The sequence below is a fragment of the Lolium perenne genome, chromosome 2 (assembly GCF_019359855.2).
Source record: "Lolium perenne isolate Kyuss_39 chromosome 2, Kyuss_2.0, whole genome shotgun sequence".
Taxonomy (NCBI): Eukaryota; Viridiplantae; Streptophyta; class Magnoliopsida; order Poales; family Poaceae; genus Lolium; species Lolium perenne.
In genome coordinates, this window is record NC_067245.2 from 187,583,650 (window position 1) to 187,601,987 (window position 18,338).

At 42.5% G+C, this 18,338-nt stretch overlaps 1 long non-coding RNA gene across 6 annotated transcripts; it reads right to left on the reverse strand.

The window, feature by feature from the left end:
• Window positions 1–2,875: 2,875 nt before the first annotated feature.
• LOC127334159 (uncharacterized) lies at window positions 2,876–6,514 on the reverse strand. 6 transcript variants are annotated; one of them, XR_007871961.1, is made up of 6 exons: window positions 6,252–6,512; window positions 5,577–6,122; window positions 5,432–5,496; window positions 5,244–5,290; window positions 4,854–5,060; window positions 2,876–4,462 (listed from the first exon to the last, which is right to left on the reverse strand). It is a non-coding gene; the product is annotated as an uncharacterized lncRNA (long non-coding RNA). The 6 variants fall into 6 exon arrangements; XR_007871958.1 differs by having other exon boundaries at window positions 5,577–6,119; window positions 6,252–6,511; XR_007871959.1 differs by having other exon boundaries at window positions 5,577–5,773; window positions 5,888–6,508.
• Between the last annotated feature and the right edge of the window lie 11,824 nt (window positions 6,515–18,338).

Sequence of the window (18,338 nt, forward strand, 5' to 3'; positions counted from 1 at the left end):
ACTATAAATGTATTCAAGTGTTAAGTATCTATTTCAAGGTTTATATTTTGTTTTGATTATATTATGTGGCATAATGGTTTAGAATTCAAATTCCAATTGAAATTCTTATTTAAGTTTCTATCTTTCATATTCGAATTTGAATTCAAATTATCTCCCCCAAAACACATGACTTTACAAAGGTCATGTCGAAATTTGTCGCACTCACATCGATGACCTAAATCAATTCCACCGACATAAGAGAATCATCGATCTCTTTGTGTTTTAAATAAAAGCGCGAAATTTCCCCGGATTTTCGATGCATGAATGCAATGCAAAATTCTGTGTCCTCTATTTTTTTGCAACCCCAATACCTGGGATATTACATCAGCTGTGTGTTTTTATCTCTTCTCCATGTCGATGCACTCCTTCCGCAACTTTTGTGTCAATTTTTGTCAGAATAGATAACCAGGGTGGTTTTGGCTCTTGGGACAAGTTCAGATATTCCTCAGGTTGTGTAAGTAGCTGATATATCTCTGCTCCGTCTGACTGCAACAATGTATGATCTATATGTCCAGCTGCAATAGCAGCCACTTGCTTATCTTGCTCAAATGACCCCAACCAGCAGCAGTTATCACCAAAATCTTTATAACTTGGAGACAACAAGGGGCATAGATGATTTTTAGAGGGACGTGCCAACAAAGTAACACTGACCACGTGATTGCTGCTAGGGAAATGTGAATATAGTTCTGGTCTTGCAGAAGGACCAAGACAAGACTGAAACAGACATATAGTAGATGGTATTTCTTCTTGATTGCACTCAAACGATGACAATAGCCTTGAGCTGAGCATGTGCCCTTTACGGATTCTCCCCATGCACCAAGGTGGAGGCCATGGTGGCCACTGGATTTTGTCATTGTGCATCACCTTGTCAAACAACACATAAGCGCGGACCTCCTCGGCGCCATTGCACGACTGAACTATCTTGACTGCCGACTGTATTTTCATGCTAGCCTCTAGGCAAGAACCTGAACATTCCTGAACTCTCAAGAGCAGAGCATTGAAACACAGATGTGCCCTAACACGGTGCTGAACATTGACCACAGAACAACTAACAGATGATGGGAGATTATTGAGTGGTTGTAGCATTTGCGACTCTAGAGTGGCTTGAGTTGTTCCCCTGGAACCACTAGAATTACTATGTTGCACACCAAAGCTAGAAGCATCACCAAAGATTTCGTTTAGCTCATGACGGATTGAGTTCTCGCAAAACTCAGAAGGTGGTGGCCATGGTTGCTGGTGGACTGCGTCATGCTGCGATGCCACGTACGTGGGAACCTCCATGGCCGTGTTGCACAACAAAACTATGTTTACTTCTGAATGAATTGTAATGCAAGCCTCTGGTCGAGGACAGGACCATGCACCTGGGAACAAAATCCTCGGATCCGGAGGACGCGGGGGTACGGACTCCAGCCATGGTCTGGTGACTGTCCAAGGAATGCATACGGTGGCAGAAGGCAGGACGACGCCAACTCTAGTGATACTTGATGTTGAGAGTATAATGGGCACCCCGAACTCAGAACTATGTGGCAGTACCACTGTCAGCGAAGCACCATGCTCGTCGTCATCGCTATCAGGGGCGAGTTCAGTGGAGATCGCTGGGTGCACCACCGTGGTGGTGTTGACGGTTCCGTCCCCTGCTGCAGCTGCAGCGAGCACGGGTATGACATCGACGGTGCTGTCGTCGAGCGATGTGTCCTCCTCACCACCACTGGTGTTGTTGTCAGGGGCGAGCTCGATGGGGTCAGAGCTCCCAGTCACGGGTCCGCTAACCTGGCCGGTGGTGGAGTTCTGGAACTCTGTCTGGATTGATGTAGACTCCATGGAGTGGTCGAAGGAGACAGAGGGTGTCGGGGCAGCGAGGTCGTTGCCGCCTTCATGCAACACCGCAGGGGTTGCGGGAGTTGATGCGGCCGGAGGTTGGGCCGGCAACCCCTCAGCCAAGGCGATCCACATCTGCAGGCGGCAGCACCTGTAGTAGATGCAGCGGCCATCCCAGTTTGCATATGCTTGTGCTGCCCCACGCTCCGAACTGAACCACACATCAGCTGCCACACATGGATCTCCATCTTCTGAGATTATGGGAGGATACACCACTAATTGCTCCACACCGTAGGGATCAAAGAGTTTATACAGTAACTCCTTTGTGACTGGGTAAATTGCACGATCGATGACCATGCTTAGGGCTTGATTTGACAGATTCTGGTGGCTAGACATTTGGTCGAACATGTGGTGGGTGGGGAAAAAATCTGGAGATTTTGAGAGAAATTGGGAAGGGTGGTGACTGGCTCTGATACCAGATGTTAACAGCCAAATGTACAGATTCACTCAAAGGCACAATTATACGGGATAGTTTGAGGATTCAGTAGCTAGATACAAGAACAAGCAAGAAGGAGGATGGGAACAGAGCCGAGGTGGGAGAGAAGGGAGCCGCCGTCGAGTTCCTCATCCAACTTGGATGTTTTTGCTCGATGTCTCCTCCCAGTTATTTGTAGTGTCCTGCTCGCTTTGTGGGCTGGCGCATGTTCGGCCCAGGAGACAGCCCAGGTATGAGTAGGGGCAGGATAGGTTCCTAACATATTGTAATTACTAGTAGTTGGGCCGCCCCCTGGGGCGGCTCCTGACCGGCCAGGTGCGGGCCAATCTCGCCCTAACCCCGGCCCCGCTCTTCCTGCGCACTAATCCTGGCCCAGCTCTTCCATACAGGTCCGCTACAGCACAATATAGGTTCTGGTCGCTTTTTTCTTTTTTGACCCGAGTCTCCGATTCTCTGAACCGGTTCGACGTAGCACAAGATAATTTTAAAGCAAACTGCCAACCATGGGAAGATTAGACGGAATTTTCCAACTGTTTTGGCACCAACGCCTCTTAGTAATTCATCAGGTAGGTAGGTGCACAACAGTTCACAAGAATCAGAAACATTACATCAGGCTGGGTGCTACTGAACTGAATGAATCATCAACGCTTTACAAATACGAGAATAAACATCACTTGAAACAAATGCTAATGCCAACAGTAAACATGAAAAAGAAGGAATCTGATGGACACCAAAACATGCCTGAGCAGCTTCGGTTTGGAATGCTGTTGTGCTCTGCCTGTGCATATCTGTGTGAAGAACAAAGATGACCAAACGACCTGATACAAGGCAAAAGATGATGTAGTCAGCCCTGCCTATGATACTCATGATTCATGAACCTACAACAGGAAATGAGTAGAACAAATTTAAAGAAAAACGAAAAGAATAGCATTCTTACCCAATTTATTATTTGCAAGCTTATTGTGTATTGAGTATCAACATTGTATGATGAATGGGGCTATATTCAGTCTGACTGTCTGCTTGCAAATTATGGTATATGTACAAGACCTAGAGCAGTATTCATGCTAGAGAAGCTTGGATCAAGACACTGATCGCAGATTGGATGAGCTCACTACAGTACAATACTACATATACAGAGACTCATTGAATGTATTTTGTTTCAAGACGATTTATCCAATGTAACAAAAGATGATACAGCCCTATGCACACTGCATAGTTGTTATGCTCACATGTAGATAAATTCAAAAACAATAATTAATCTAGAAGAAATAGGATGATAAGAGGTGGGGTCATAATCATTCAAAACCTTACTATTTCACCTTCCCAGAGGCATAGTAACCAATCTAGCTAGCGGGTTCCTAAAGAAAAAAAGATAACTCTGCATCCTTTGATCAATTCAGTTCACCAAGCAGTGAATTAGAAGTGCTTAAACTTAAATTAGAGAAGAACCATTATATAGGATATGCTTGTAAACATATGATCAGTAAAATTTCTAAATAATTTTTCGAAAACCTCACTGATGTTTTTAGTGCTAACAACATAGCATAACAGTATAACACAAATTTCAATGTCGTTTAAGGTATTGACTAACATATATAGTCAAGCTTTAGAAACGTAGCCGTAAATAAAGGAAGGGCATGTAATTTTTTTATCTTTATTTTAAACCACATAGCTATCGTAATATGTAGCAATAATTTGATCAAGAACACAAAACGATTTTTTATGCAAACCTGATTTGAGGGGGCAGGGGGAACAAAATACTATTTAGCCCCGTACATGATTGTGGTGTAATTAAATAAAGCATCATAGTATAAACATAAAAACTAAGAACCTAACAGGAATATATATTGGAACATGCAAACTATTATTAAGGTGGAACTACATAGAAAATCTACCCATATGAATAGGAAGCGGACAAACATCCTGAACCTTCAGTCCAGAATTAGGATTGGTATGTTTATCTATCAAAAAGGACTATCCAGCCAAAAACACTCAAGTAAAGCCAAAAAATAGCACTAAATTATGCAATTATTAGATCGTGAAATTCGAACATGTCCCTTTGATTTTGGGAAGCTAAACCAAATGGAACGGCGGAGCAGCCTCAAAATCCTGCAAAAGATATCCAACCAAATATTAGAATCTTCAGTTTCCAGTTTCCAGTAATACATATAGCATATTTGGTCTAGTAACTACTTTTCTTTTCGAGAAACAAAGAATTTCAATACCATGAGCATATAGAGAACATATATATATCAAGAAAATAAAGCTTGACTACTCCAAGATGATGTTATATCATTATCATGCAATAAAATATTATAAATAATGTTTTTTCTTTATCAGATGGTGATATGCATTATCATTCCTGGAGTCATGAAGCATTCAGGCTTCGGCATATTTATTATCTTCCATATATATATATGCGGCAATATGTTCACTCTGCCACAAACCATGACATCAAAAGGCAGAAAAAACTTGATTTTGTTCACTGGAAAACAATTACCTCATTCTTCTTTTTCACCAAACTTTTCCCCTAGATTCGTCCCCTTCTCTTCTTTCGCAGATCTGAACGACTCATGTTTATAGCTGGAGGATAGAGAGGAGCGGGACAACACTCAGAATGAATTTTGTTGAGCTGCTTTTTTCAGACTTTTTTGCTATTAGAAACCAACATTGTCATAGTCATATTGTAGACATCCTCATCTTTAGTCTGCCCATAGTACACATTTCGACATCAGGAAACATAACAACGCAAACAAGAAAAAAGTCAATGCAAGTAGCAATTGCATTTCCACGTAACACTGATATATTAAGCATGAATTGTGAATAGACAATTAACCTTACATAGGCAAAGAATTTATAAATTCAGCGAACGTGAACGAATAAAACATACATTGTACAACCCATCAACTGCTTCGACATTGATGTTTACCCAAGTCCCTGCAAGAAAACACAATACACATTGAATGTCAGTTTCTTTAAATGCTTGGTTTGACACATGTAATACAATGTCCACATGACAAACAATATTTGGGTGTCTATGGCTGAACAAAATGATCGGTACGTTTCATTTTAACATACCATATGTTTCTTCTTATGGTGTTTCAGCAGGTGTGGAGTTCTTTGTGTCCTCATTAAGTCCCCGTCTTTACATGAAAAATGAATGACTCAATCAAAAAATTAGTAAACACACATGGGAGGTCTGTGTTACACAAAGATTTCATACCTCATATTGTACGTCTCCAGGCTCTAACTGCAAAGCTGCTAAAGCTTTCTTTGTAGCTTGTTCTTGTAAAAGAAAGTTAGAAAGAAACAGACAGTAGACCCTCTAGTCAGACTAAGAACTAACTCATGTTGCTAGAGATTCTTCCCAATAATACTTTGGTACTATGTCGCTTCCTCATTGTTATGATATCCATCAACCTAAAAATAATGGAGCGTCAGAGATCCCAAATAACATATCTGGACACTTCCAGGCTCAAATACAACAACAATTAGTCCGAAAAGTGTGTTCGATAGATGTACGAATAAAGATACCTCCACGTCGTCAATATGAGAAAAACTTTCTGGATCAACATTAGCTTTACCGCTTTCACCCAACGATACCAAAAAGCATTCAAAAGATGATAAGTAACCATCAACTTGCCAATATGAACTTAAAAGGGGCCGGGTTAAATGAACTGGAATTAGTATTGGTTTCACCAAAGCAACGGACGAATCGACGAGGAGCGGCGTCTGTCGGTGGCCTTCCTAGGTTGCTTGTGTAGACCTGCTTTTCTCAACAGCGGCCGACGCACGGGTCATTGAGGAGATTACCGGGGTATAACAACAGAGAGATCAGGAGCATAGAAAAAAGAGGAGAGGAGAGAGGTTCCTGGAGCACTGGGGCGGGTGGTGGTACCTGTCGGCGGCGGCATCAGAGCGGTGGCGAATCAGGAAGCAGAGTAGATGGCATCTGCCCCCATTCCTCAGCCACCTCCTCTCCGTGTTGTAACAACGATTGACGGTGGAGGATACACAAAGGCGCTCATCGACGAGAAAGAGAAGAGGGGAACGATCTGCCTGACGGGAGAGGAGGTTCCCGCCGCCAGGGAGAATGGGATGGGAGAAGGGTAGGGTTCGGGGCTCCTCCCTTTAGCCTCCAGCAGGCATTGACATGTGGGCCAAAGGTGGAGGCAGACCAACCATCGTACATCAACTGGCCCAATCGGCATAAGCTAGGCAAGTTTCTACGCCACAAGAATCGCGGGACGTGGGTATCGTGGAGCGCCTTGGCATAGGCCAAAGGGGGTCGCACTTACTTGTACTCAATTTGACACATTTAGCAGAACATATCACCTGGCTAGAAACGGAAAGTTTTGCACTTTTATGTGAAATGACTGGTTTTGAAGACAAAATGCATAACTTTCCGTTTTCGGCCGCAAATATGTCATATAATTGTAATGGTACCCAACAAGACACAATCGTACGGTGTGTTTTGGAAAAACACCGGAAAATAGCGGTGTGTTGTAGAAAAATTTCCCTTTTTAGGGTTACTTGTCATTTCTTTTCCGCTCGGTGATATAAAGCGTTTGCTTTGTGTTGGGCGCCTTTACCTGTTATTGGCTGTTTGTTTCTCTTGCTTGCGTGAGATTCATTGGGCTTGTTTTGTGCCTTAATTTTGTCTGTTTTTATTGACACGCTTTGTAAATAGTAGTGTGCACTTAAAGAGTCTTTTACTTGGTGCGTGAAGTCGTGAACTGAGGTTTAATTACAACATGTCGTGTGTAATTAAGGCACAACTAAATCCAAAAAAAATCCTCTCCTAAACTAACAGCCATCATTAAGAATTTTTTATGGATACGTGTTCAAATGATCGGACCACTAAAAAAATGTGCGTTAGAGCTTGGGCTGATATTTGCATTGAAAGATATTGGTGGCCTTGGTATTCGAAATTTGCAGGCAGGCAATCAAGGACTAATCCTTTCGGCGGCCTGGAGATTGGCGAAGGAGCCACAGTCTACTAGCACAGATTCTTAAGGCAAAGTATCATCATGATTGCCCGCAAAAAGTATCATCATGATACATCCATTTGGAGAGCCAACTCAAATGTGCCAAAGTTAGCATTTTGGTCTGCAATTCTCAAGGTAAAACCTATTTTTATTTTAGGTTCAGTATACCAAATTGTTGATGGTAGTAGTTCCAATTAGGGTTCTCCCTGGTTTAAGGGTTGGGAAACCGTGTCTACAAGCATTGTTTTAGCAGCCTTCAACTTCCACCGAGGCCGCGCCCAAAAACTTGTCCTCCGCAGATTATCTCCCTTCTTAACCAGGCTTGGCAGGATAAAGAAATGGTGCCCAGAGTTCAAACGTTCGCTTGGTGGTTACGTGGGAAGGCGCTTCCAACGGGAAAGAGGGCAAGTAGATACTCCAAACCCATTAAAGAAGGTTGCTCTAGATGTGATAATAAGGAAGATAAAATGCATAAACTATTCTTGTGCCCTTTCTCTAAAGCAGCATGGTGTTGTTTTCCCTGGTACATTAGAACTGAATCCCTTGCTACTCATCACAACTCTATTTCTGATATGGTTCATGCCTTGCTCACATCTGGACATCCACAAATAAAACCCACTACTCTCTATACTTTCTTGTGGTGTCTATGGAAGGCTCGAAACGACACTCTATTTTACGGGAAAGAAAGCAAGCATTCACGGGTTTTTGTAGCAGCTAATGCTATTACCAATGCTACAAAGTTAGAAGTCTCAAGCTCCACTAAATAATTCAACAACGTGCAAGTCAGCAACTTCATGTTGTCCCTGGATCGACCATAGCTGAACCATCAAGCATCACAAGCACCAATATATCTACAGATGCATCGTGGGTACAACTTGAGAAGCAGGAAAATTCTCCTAGGCCAGCTGGGTTAGGAATATGCATTGAGGTGAAAGGTGATCAACAGTGTTCCCAGCTCTTCATCTTGGCTATCACGCCGTTGGTATCTTTGGTGCTACAAGCTGAAGCTTTCAGACTTCTACTCGCGATGAATCTGGCGGATATTCTTCTACTCGAAGAAGTTACTCTTGCCAAAGCTGCAACTAATCACAATATACAGGATGCCTCTGGTTATTGGGAAATCAGGCCACAACTAGTTATTGTATTCAATAGCAGCTCTTTTAATTATGACAGAATATATCATATCCCCAGGAGCTTGAATTTCAAGGATGATCACTATGCCAACATAGCTCTCAGGATTCATAATAGAACTTTCAGTTTTAGATGCTTGGCTAGCTCTGAAACAAATGTTGCTCGTTCACTTAGAAATGTATTCTCGGACCAAAGTGTTTCCATGTGCACGCTGCTCTATGTAAAGTGTTGTTAAGGTAACTAGATGATTGCCCGCGCGTTGCGGCGGGAGTTAGCAGCAACTAATTTATAATAGGGATTTCTATTTTCGTGCCCTCAGTTCCTTAGTTGTGCTCAGTTTTCCCCAGCTCCTTAGTTTTTCCTCAGTTTTCCCCAAGTGCTTGTTTGAAACCCGCAGAAGGCAGCTCAGACGGCAGGATTCCCGTTAAGTTGACCGCTCCGTGCTGACGTGTGGGGCCGCGTCATGTGGGCCCGCGTCGCGTGGGGCTGGTAGAAAGGGACCGCGTGGGACAGGACGAGATAGCGTTTGGTTGCACGTGAGCAGAGCTGGGTTTTGTCTCTCTCGGCCATTGGCATTTCCCTTTAACAAGACCTTTTCTGCCTCCTTCTCTCTGCCTTTTTTCACCTAATTAGTATCAAATCTAGAGAAGCTTGCATTTCTGTCTTTCTTCAATTATTATTTGTGCCTTTTGGCCCTCGTTGTTTGCCCAATATGGCAGCAAATCTAGTAGGGAGCCCAATCTAGTACTCCATCTAGTCCATATGTATGTAGTTAAATCTAGAAGCAAATCTACAGGGAATGTACGATAAATTCACAAGGTCATATAGTAGAATAGGGATAGATAATATAGATAATAAGCTGCATTCAGCAGCCAAACATAGTAGGGTTCGAGGTTCTTCACAAGAAGATGCAAGACCATCATACTAACAACATAACAACGAGGGATCCCTAGCTAACAACAAAGGGATCCCAACAACAAAATGGAGGAGGCAAAGAAGACACGTCTAGGACTCCGCCTACCCCATCTACCTCTGCCTCCACTTGTTGCTCCCCTTGGGAGCCTTGGGCTTGAGCGGAGGCATGCGCCCGCCGGAGATCTCCACCCGCTGGATGCTGCGGAGGTGCATGCCGAGCGCCAAGTGCTTCGCGCGGAAGGAGTTGGGGTTCACCGACGCGCCGACCTTGGGGTTGGTGTGGCCGATGTTCTCGGCATGCGTGAGGACGCAGTTGAAGTCAGTGCCGCCGAGCCTCCTAGTGCATAGGGGCACTCAGAGACACCCTTGGCGACGTCGAGGTAGGAGACGATCGGCCGACCCGCAGCCTCCGCAACACTGGCGAGTCTTGACGTCATGGTGCTCGCTGCCGTCCGCCGACGTCGCCGCTGACATTTGATCCATATCAAACGGGAATTTATTAGTGAATGAGTTGCAAACGTGCATGATAATAAAGTTAGGAAAAACAGAGGCAGCCTCAGTTAGAGTGGACACGATTATATGTCTACAGGGACGGTGTAAGCGAACCAAAGCTCATGCACAACAGATTTGTACACAGAAATGGTTCACTGAACCCTCCCTGTAAAAATCTGTGCCCACCGATTTATCATAGGCAAAGAAACAGATTTCAGATCTGAACTTGAACACATTCCAGATTATTTGCAAATTAAACGGTTGATATCTTTTGATTCGTGCATAAAATAACTGATTGAGATCCTATGATTACTTGCATAAATTAACCGATTGAGATCCCATTATTACTTGCATAAATTAACCGAACGGCCGAACCCCAAATCTTAAACGAAATCAAGGGGGGATCAAAGCAAAATGGAATAAAATCGACGCAAATATTAGCCCAATACTCATCCATCCACAGATTCATCTACACCAGCACAAATAGGGTTCAAAAAGGAATGGGGAACAAAAAAAGGAAGCAAACCGTAGTTACCTCGTTCCATGGGTCCTCTATGGAGGTGTCGTAGCGGTCCGGGGCGGGACGTACGGCACCGGCTCGTAGGGGTCCCATCCCGGCGGGATCTGGCCGCGACCGGCGGCAGCAGCCTCCGATGCACCGGCGGAGGCGGCGGCGACGTCCGTTGAGGGGACGGCGGCGACGTCCGTTGAGGGGACGGCGTCGAAGAGGGAGGCGTCGCGCTTGGAGCCGACGGCGCCGTGGACGATGGGATTGGCATTCTCCTTGTCCATCTCGCCGGTAGAGGAGAGGGAGAGGGAGAGGGTTTTTTGCTTTGGAGAAGATGATGGGACGTGAGAGAGGCGGCGTTGCGTAGGCGAGTGAGAGTGACAGAGATAGTGGGAGGAGGCGTCTAAAAAGGCAAGGGGTGGTTAATGCGACCCGCGTCCTACGCGTCCACCGCTGCACGTCTGCACGTCTTGGACTTCTGCAATGTGCCACGCGTCCACGATTGCACGTCTTCGACTTCTGCACCGCGACCGGCGTCTACGCGTCAACAATTGCACGTCTTTCATTTCTGCACCGCAACACGCGTCCTCGAGTCTAACTCGGAAATTTAGATATACTCAGGTATAACCTCGAGCATTATACTAGCATTTTTTGTGTGCTCAGTTTTCCCCTTGAGTGCTAATACTGGCTAGTGCAATATGCTCAGTTTTACCCTCAAGTAGTTGGTCAACAGACAGTCAACAAATGGGATTAACTAGTTAAATGAGTCATTTAATGTGCAAAAAATTCCGAAAAATAGTGGCACATACTCATGGAGTCTTTACCACAAATTGCCAGTTCTCAAAACATAGATAAGTCATAGATAAATCAAGTTTTACCACAAATTGCCACTTCTCAAAGGCCTTCTCAAATCACCTAGTAGCTATGAAGGTGCCTGGTTTTCCACAATAAGCCCTTCCCAAAACAGCTTTCCCCAAAACATACTTTGTCTAAATGAGGCCACAATTCTCACACTCATGTATATTTGTATTGCAAATAGTTTGAGATAGGCCAAGATGGGTTTTATTGTACAAAACACGCATTTTCCATTTTTTAAATCTCATATTTGAATCCCTTAGTCTGTTTTTTACATAGGTGCCCTTGGTTTCTTGATACTACTCAGTTTTGCCCTCTTCCTCCACAAATTCTCTCACACGTGCAACATTGCCCTGATTGGTCTAGCCCATGTCACGCGGATCGTGCCCGCCGACCGTTGATCGTATGATCTAACGGGCAGGATAACCCTCTCTCTCTGTCGGCGGTTACCTTCCACTCTCTAAGTATGCTAAAGGGCGGTTTTCTGTATTTATTTTCACGCGCTAAAAATTATAAACTCTTTTAGGCATTACTTTTCACCCAAAAAATGATAAACCATCACCGATTTGCTGTAGCCATAAATTTTCACGCAAAAAATGATAAACCGTCACCGATTTGTTGTAGCCATTAATTTTCACGAAAATCCCAAATGATAAACCATCACCGATTTGTTGTAGCCATTAATTTTCACGCAAAAAATGATAAACCATCACCGATTTGTTGTATCCATTACTTTTCACGCAAAAATTGATAGACCATTACCGATTTCTTGTAGCCATTACTATTCACGGTAAAAATGATAAACGAACCAATCTATCTATCTCTGTATTTGAGGTTTTGACCTGAAAACAAATGGGTATTATAAAGGGAAATAAAAGTTCAAAAAATGTAAAAACGAAACAATCTACCTATCTTTGTATAGAAGATCGTCTGTATGATTTTTGAGGTCATTTAGAGAAGGTAGAAAAAAATCCCTTTTGAGAAGGTCGAAAAAACCTAACTTGTTACAAAAGCTGGTTTCAGTGAGACCTAACCAAATTTGGCATACATTATGCCATATCTATAACAACAAGGAATATCTAAAAGGGAAAGTTTCACAAAATTTGAAATTTATGGCGAAAATGATGCCATACATGATGCTGTTTTTCGAGGTTTTGACCTGAAAATCAATTGGATATTATAAAGGGAAATAAAAAGTTCGAAAAATATAAAAACGAAACAATCTATCTATCTATGTATAGAAGATCAGCTGTATGAAATTTGAGGTCATTTAGAGGAGGTAGAATAAATCACCTTGTTAGAAAAGCTGGTTTCAGTGAGACGAAACGGCATGCGTTTAAGCAAAGTGATTTTTTCGAACATCTCCAAATGATCCCAAATTTGCCATACATGATGCCATACGTGTAACAACAAGGAACCCTATCTAAAAAGTGTCAAAAAAGTTTGCCCAACCGTATAGCTCTATCAAAAAGAACCTCACCATGGCGCTAGTATAATTTTGGGCTTAGTTACAAACTTTCGTTACCTAACCTTCAACACGAAACTTGTTTCAAATCACTTTTGGCGTACAAGAAACAAATCCCTCTTTGATTCGAGCACCACAGCCTCCAAACTTTGCCGATGCCGATATCGGCATGGTCAGAACGGCTATGCTCGACGCCACTGCTAGGTCACCGTCGGGATGCACCCTCAATCCCGTCCCCTCATTCGATCACTGACACACCAGAGATACCGCCGAGGTCAATGCCGAACGTACATACTGATGCTAATGCCGAACATGCATCCACGCCGACGTGGGCACGGCCACGCCGCCCCGCTATGCTGGACGCCACAGACCACCGCGAGGTCTTTCCCTTCGCCACCACACTCTTCTAGCACCCATCTATACACGCCAGAAAGGAGAGACACTAGTTTTCTCTACATTGCTCGCGTTCGTGTCGGACACGGTCAGTCAAAGTTTTGAGGTAGTCGTTGATGTCGTCGACCATTTCTTCTCTTCTTTGCATGGTTAAACGCGTCTAGTTCATATCTATCTAATGCGTCTGGTCTCGCCTCATGCAGTTCTTTGTGGACATCGATCTCATCTCGGCACCCCGCAGGCCACCTCCTCCGTGCCATCGCTGTAGAGCTCCGTTTAAAAATCTATTCCTACCCGTGTATTGCCCCTTGTATCAGCACCATGGCCCACTTGTCATTCGATATACCGAAGCCCCACTCGTGCGTGTTTTGGTCAGGGATACAGCGATGCTTACGGTCAAACAAAGATGGATGGTCTGACGTGTCTTTGCGGGCTCTACGTGGCCCCACTAGTCAGAAGATAACGGTCAACCGTCGGGCAACCGGCCGTTATAGCATCTGTGATGGTTTCAGACAAGGTCTTGGGGAAAACTGAGGAAAAACTAAGGAGCTGGGGAAAACTGAGCACAACTAAGGAACCGAGGGCACGAAAATAGAAATCCCTTTATAATATTGTAAATTTAGGATATATGAGACTCCTATATTAAATCAGGTTAAGCACATTATAATCGTATTGAATAGCAATGAGTCCGTCATTGCTTTGTACTTTCAGAATAGGTCCACACTATGAAAATATGATTTTTGAAAATATTGTCAGCTATCAATAATAACATAGTGAAACGGTGACTCCACAAAGGATCAATTGTTAGGGAAACTGATATGAGGCTGATGCTCATACCAATTGATTCACTTCCAGACCTCTTCATTCTATAACATTTTGACATTTTTTCGATAAAGGGCGCTTCATTACTCAAAATATTCAAACATTACATCCAACCTCTGCATAATTAAGATGCACACAGCCGTTCGAGTATCAAGTTTGAACAAATAAAATATAAAAATCGATCTAAAGAGCCAAACTAGACTATGCTTCGTTGGCTTCAATCTGCCTAAAATGCAGTCACCCATGTTGGGAAATAAACTCCTTGACCGTGTTCTCCAACTGTGTAAACACCTCCATAAAGAGGTCTCGGTCCTCCAAACGCTGAAGTGGTGACCATGAACGGAACAAAGTCGTACATCGGTAAATGACCTGCATGAGACAAGAATTCTTGTCATTGAAAACCTTGTCATTTCTACATAGCCATAGCGTCCATACGACAGCAATCGCGCCCACTCTGATAAGCGTTTTATACCTAGTATCTACCCCATTTAGCCAATTGCCAAATATATCTGCAACGCTACGAGGCGGATATAAGGTAGAACCCATCTGAATGATTGACCATATAGATCTAGCAAACCTACAGTTGAAAAAGGTGTTTTATTGTCTCATCTTGATGACAGAAAATACATTTCTTACAACCGTGCCAGTTGCGTTTAACATGGTTGTCTTTGGTTAAAATCACCCCGCGACGAAGGTACCATGCAAAAACTTTCATCTTCAGTGGTATCTTCATCTTCCAAATGTATTTATTATTGATAACCGGTTGACTAGGAATGGTGAGCGCCCTGTACAATGAATTGACCGAGAAAACACCGTTCTTGGTGAGATTCCATCTAAATTCATCAGTCCCCTGGGATAATTGAATTGAAGCTAACCTCTGTAGCAATTCATTCCAACTAGTGAGCCGGGGGCCAATTAGGTCACGCCTGGAAGTCATGGAGGGAGGAGAAGTTTCCATAACCTTCTGTAAGGTGTCTCCCTTATAACGAACAATATTGTATAAAGCTGGATATTGTTCCCAAAGAGTGGTTGTTCCCAACCATCTATCTTCCTAGAACCTAATCTTCGCCCCATTCTTTATGGAGAACGAACCAAAAGGGAAAAAAGTGCTTCTTAGTGTCATAATGCCACCCCAAAAGTGAGAGTCCCCGGGTTTCCAATATACCCGAGATAACGCTTTTGAGCCCACATACTTTTTCCTTAAAAATTGTTGCCATATACCATCCCCAGTTAATAACCTGGTCAGCCATTTTCCTAGCAAAGCCCTATTCTTAAGTTCAAGATCATGAACACCAAGTCCACCTTGATCTTTTGGATGGCATACCACACTCCATTTAGTTAACCGATATTTCTTCTTCTCGCTGTCCCCTTGCCAAAAGAATTTTGAGCGTAGATAATCTAATCTATTCAAGATTCTTTTGGGTAGATGGAAGAAAGATATCATATAGAGTACCATATTCGTAAGTACTGCAGTTATGAGAACTAATCTCCCCCAAGGGATAGCGGTTTTCCTCAACGATTTTCCACTCCGCCAACGTCAGTCTCTGATAATGAATTGGAATACCAAGATAGTTGATCAGACAGGAGCCAAGACCACATCCGAACAAGTCGGCATAAAGGTTGGCATCGTCATTGGCCTCACCTAAAAAGAACAGTTCACTTTTATGGAAATTAATTTTGAGACCAGACAATTGCTCGAATGTCGTTAGAATTAACTTCAGATTTCGAGCTTTTTCCAAGTTGTGTTCCATAAAAAGAATTGTGTCATCGGCATACTGAAGGATAGATAATCCACCATCTACAAGATGAGGTACTACCCCTTCAATCTGAGCATCAATCTTCGCACACTCAATTATAATAGCAAGCATATCCGCCACAATGTTAAATAATATTGGAGAAAGGGGATCCCCTTACCTCAAACCTTTTTTCGTCTAGAAGTATTGGCCAATATCATCATTGACCTTAATGGCCACACTTCCACTGAAAACAAAGTTATTTATAAGAGCGCACCACTCATCTGAAAAACCTTTCATCCTGAGTATTTGTTGAAGAAAAGACCATTTAACTTTATCATAAGCTTTCTAAAAATCGATCTTGAGAATAACACCATTCGGTTTTTTCCGTTGCATCTCATAGACTGTTTCATGCAAAGCGACAACACCATCTAGGATATGTCTACCTTGCATAAACGCAGTTTGGAACGGACGGACGACATGCTCTGTCACTGAATTAAGTCTAATCGTAGCGACTTTGGTAAAGATTTAAAACACACATTAAGTAGACATATAGGTCTGAACTGTTGAATACGTTCCGCATCAGTAATCTTTGGTAAAAGAATAATCTCACCAAAATTTATACGGAACAAATCCAGTTGACCCGCATGGAGCTCCCTGAAAAGCTTCACTCATCTATGGTATCCCACTATGCAGTTCGATTTACAAGATCTTTTTGGAATAAATGTGAATGCAGACACTTTTGCACAATTGGAAGTACCATTTCTGATAAAGAAATTTATGACATTATTAAGGACCTGCCCAATGACAAATCTCCAGGACCTGATGGATTCAATAACGATTTTTTCAAGAATTGTTGGTCAATTATTGGTCCAGATGTGAAAGACATGATAAGAGCTTTCTATGAGGGTAATATAAACTTGGAGAGTATCAACTCCTCATACATTACTTTAATATCAAAAATTGACACTCCTTTGCTTCCAGGAGATTTCAGACCTATATCCTTGCTAAATATTGTGCTTAAGATTATCACCAAGCTTTTAGCAAATAGATTGCAGAAGATCATTCTTCAACTAGTGCACAAGAATCAATATGGTTTTCTTAAGCAAAGATCTATTCAGGACCGCCTGGGATGGGCTTTTGAATATCTCTTCCAGTGTCATAAATCAAAAGAGGAGATTGTCATTCTCAAGTTAGACTTTGAAAAGGCTTTTGATAAGATTGAGCATAATACAATTCTGGAAATCCTGAAAGCTAGGGGGTTTGGGGAAAGATGGATTAAATGGATTCAGCTAATTCTTAGTTCTGGAACTTCTGCTATTCTCCTAAATGGAACTCCTGGAAAGAAATTCTATTGTAAAAGAGGGGTTAGACAAGGTGATCCTATCTCCCCTCTTCTTTTTGTGCTAGCAGCAGATCTTCTTCAGACCATCTTGAACAAAGCTATGACACAAGGCTTAATTGACAAACCAATTCCTTCACCTGCCTGTCCTGACTTTCCAATTGTGCAATATGCTGATGACACTCTGGAAATTATGAAGGCAGATGCCAGAAACCTTATCTGCCTTAAAGCTTTGCTACAAACTTTTGCTGATTCCACTGGGCTGAAAGTAAATTACAATAAATCAAATATGATACACATAAATTTGAGTGAGGAAAGGCTTAATCATCTGTCTGCAACAATTAATTGTAAAAAAGGATCCCTTCCTTTCACTTATCTTGGACTTCCTTTAAGTATTGTTAAACCTTTTATGGAGCATTTCTTACCCATTGTTCAAAGAACACAAGCAAGGCTAGGAGGGATTGCAGATTTCTTAAACTATGGAGGAAAGTTGCAGTTGGTTAAATCAGTCCTGGCTTCCATGCCAATTTTCTTCATGTGTTGCTTTGATGTACCTATGGCAATAAAGGAGCAAGTGGTGAAGTACATGAGGCATTGTTTATGGAGAAAGAAAAATCCTGATGTCCAAGCAAATGGCTCTGCTCTTATAGCATGGAAAAAAATTTGCAGGCCTAAAGAACAAGGTGGTTTAGGTGTGCTCAATCTAGACATACAAAATAAAGCTCTCATGTTAAAGAATCTGCACAAATTCTTCAATAGTCATGATATCCCTTGGGTGAACTTAATCAGAAAAGCCTATTACTCAAATGACAATATTCGCACACACAAGTCGGATGCCTCTTTCTGGTGGAAATCACATCTTAAGTTGCTCGACATTTACAAATCTATGGCCAGATGTAATATTGGAGATGGGAAAACTGTAAACTTCTGGACTGATCTTTGAGAACATAATTGTTTACAACAAAAATTCCCTCATCTCATAACTTTTGCCAAACACACTGATTGGTCTGTGGCAAAGGTTGTCAATACAGAGTATCTGGAAGATCTTTTTCATCTGCCTCTCTCCCGGCAGGCTTATGTGGAGTTTCAGAGTTTGGAAATTTTATGCCAAAGTACTCTCACAATCATACAAGAAGGAAATCTGGATAATTGGACATACATTTGGGGGAGTGCAGAATTTTCTTCACAAAGAGCTTATAAAGCAATGATTGGATCCATTCCAACACCAAAGATCTTTACCTCAATTTGGGAGTCTTCTTGTCAAGCAAAGCATAAGTTCTTCTTTTGGTTACTACTTCATGACAGATTAAATACAAGAAATCTTTTGAGAAGAAAGAACTT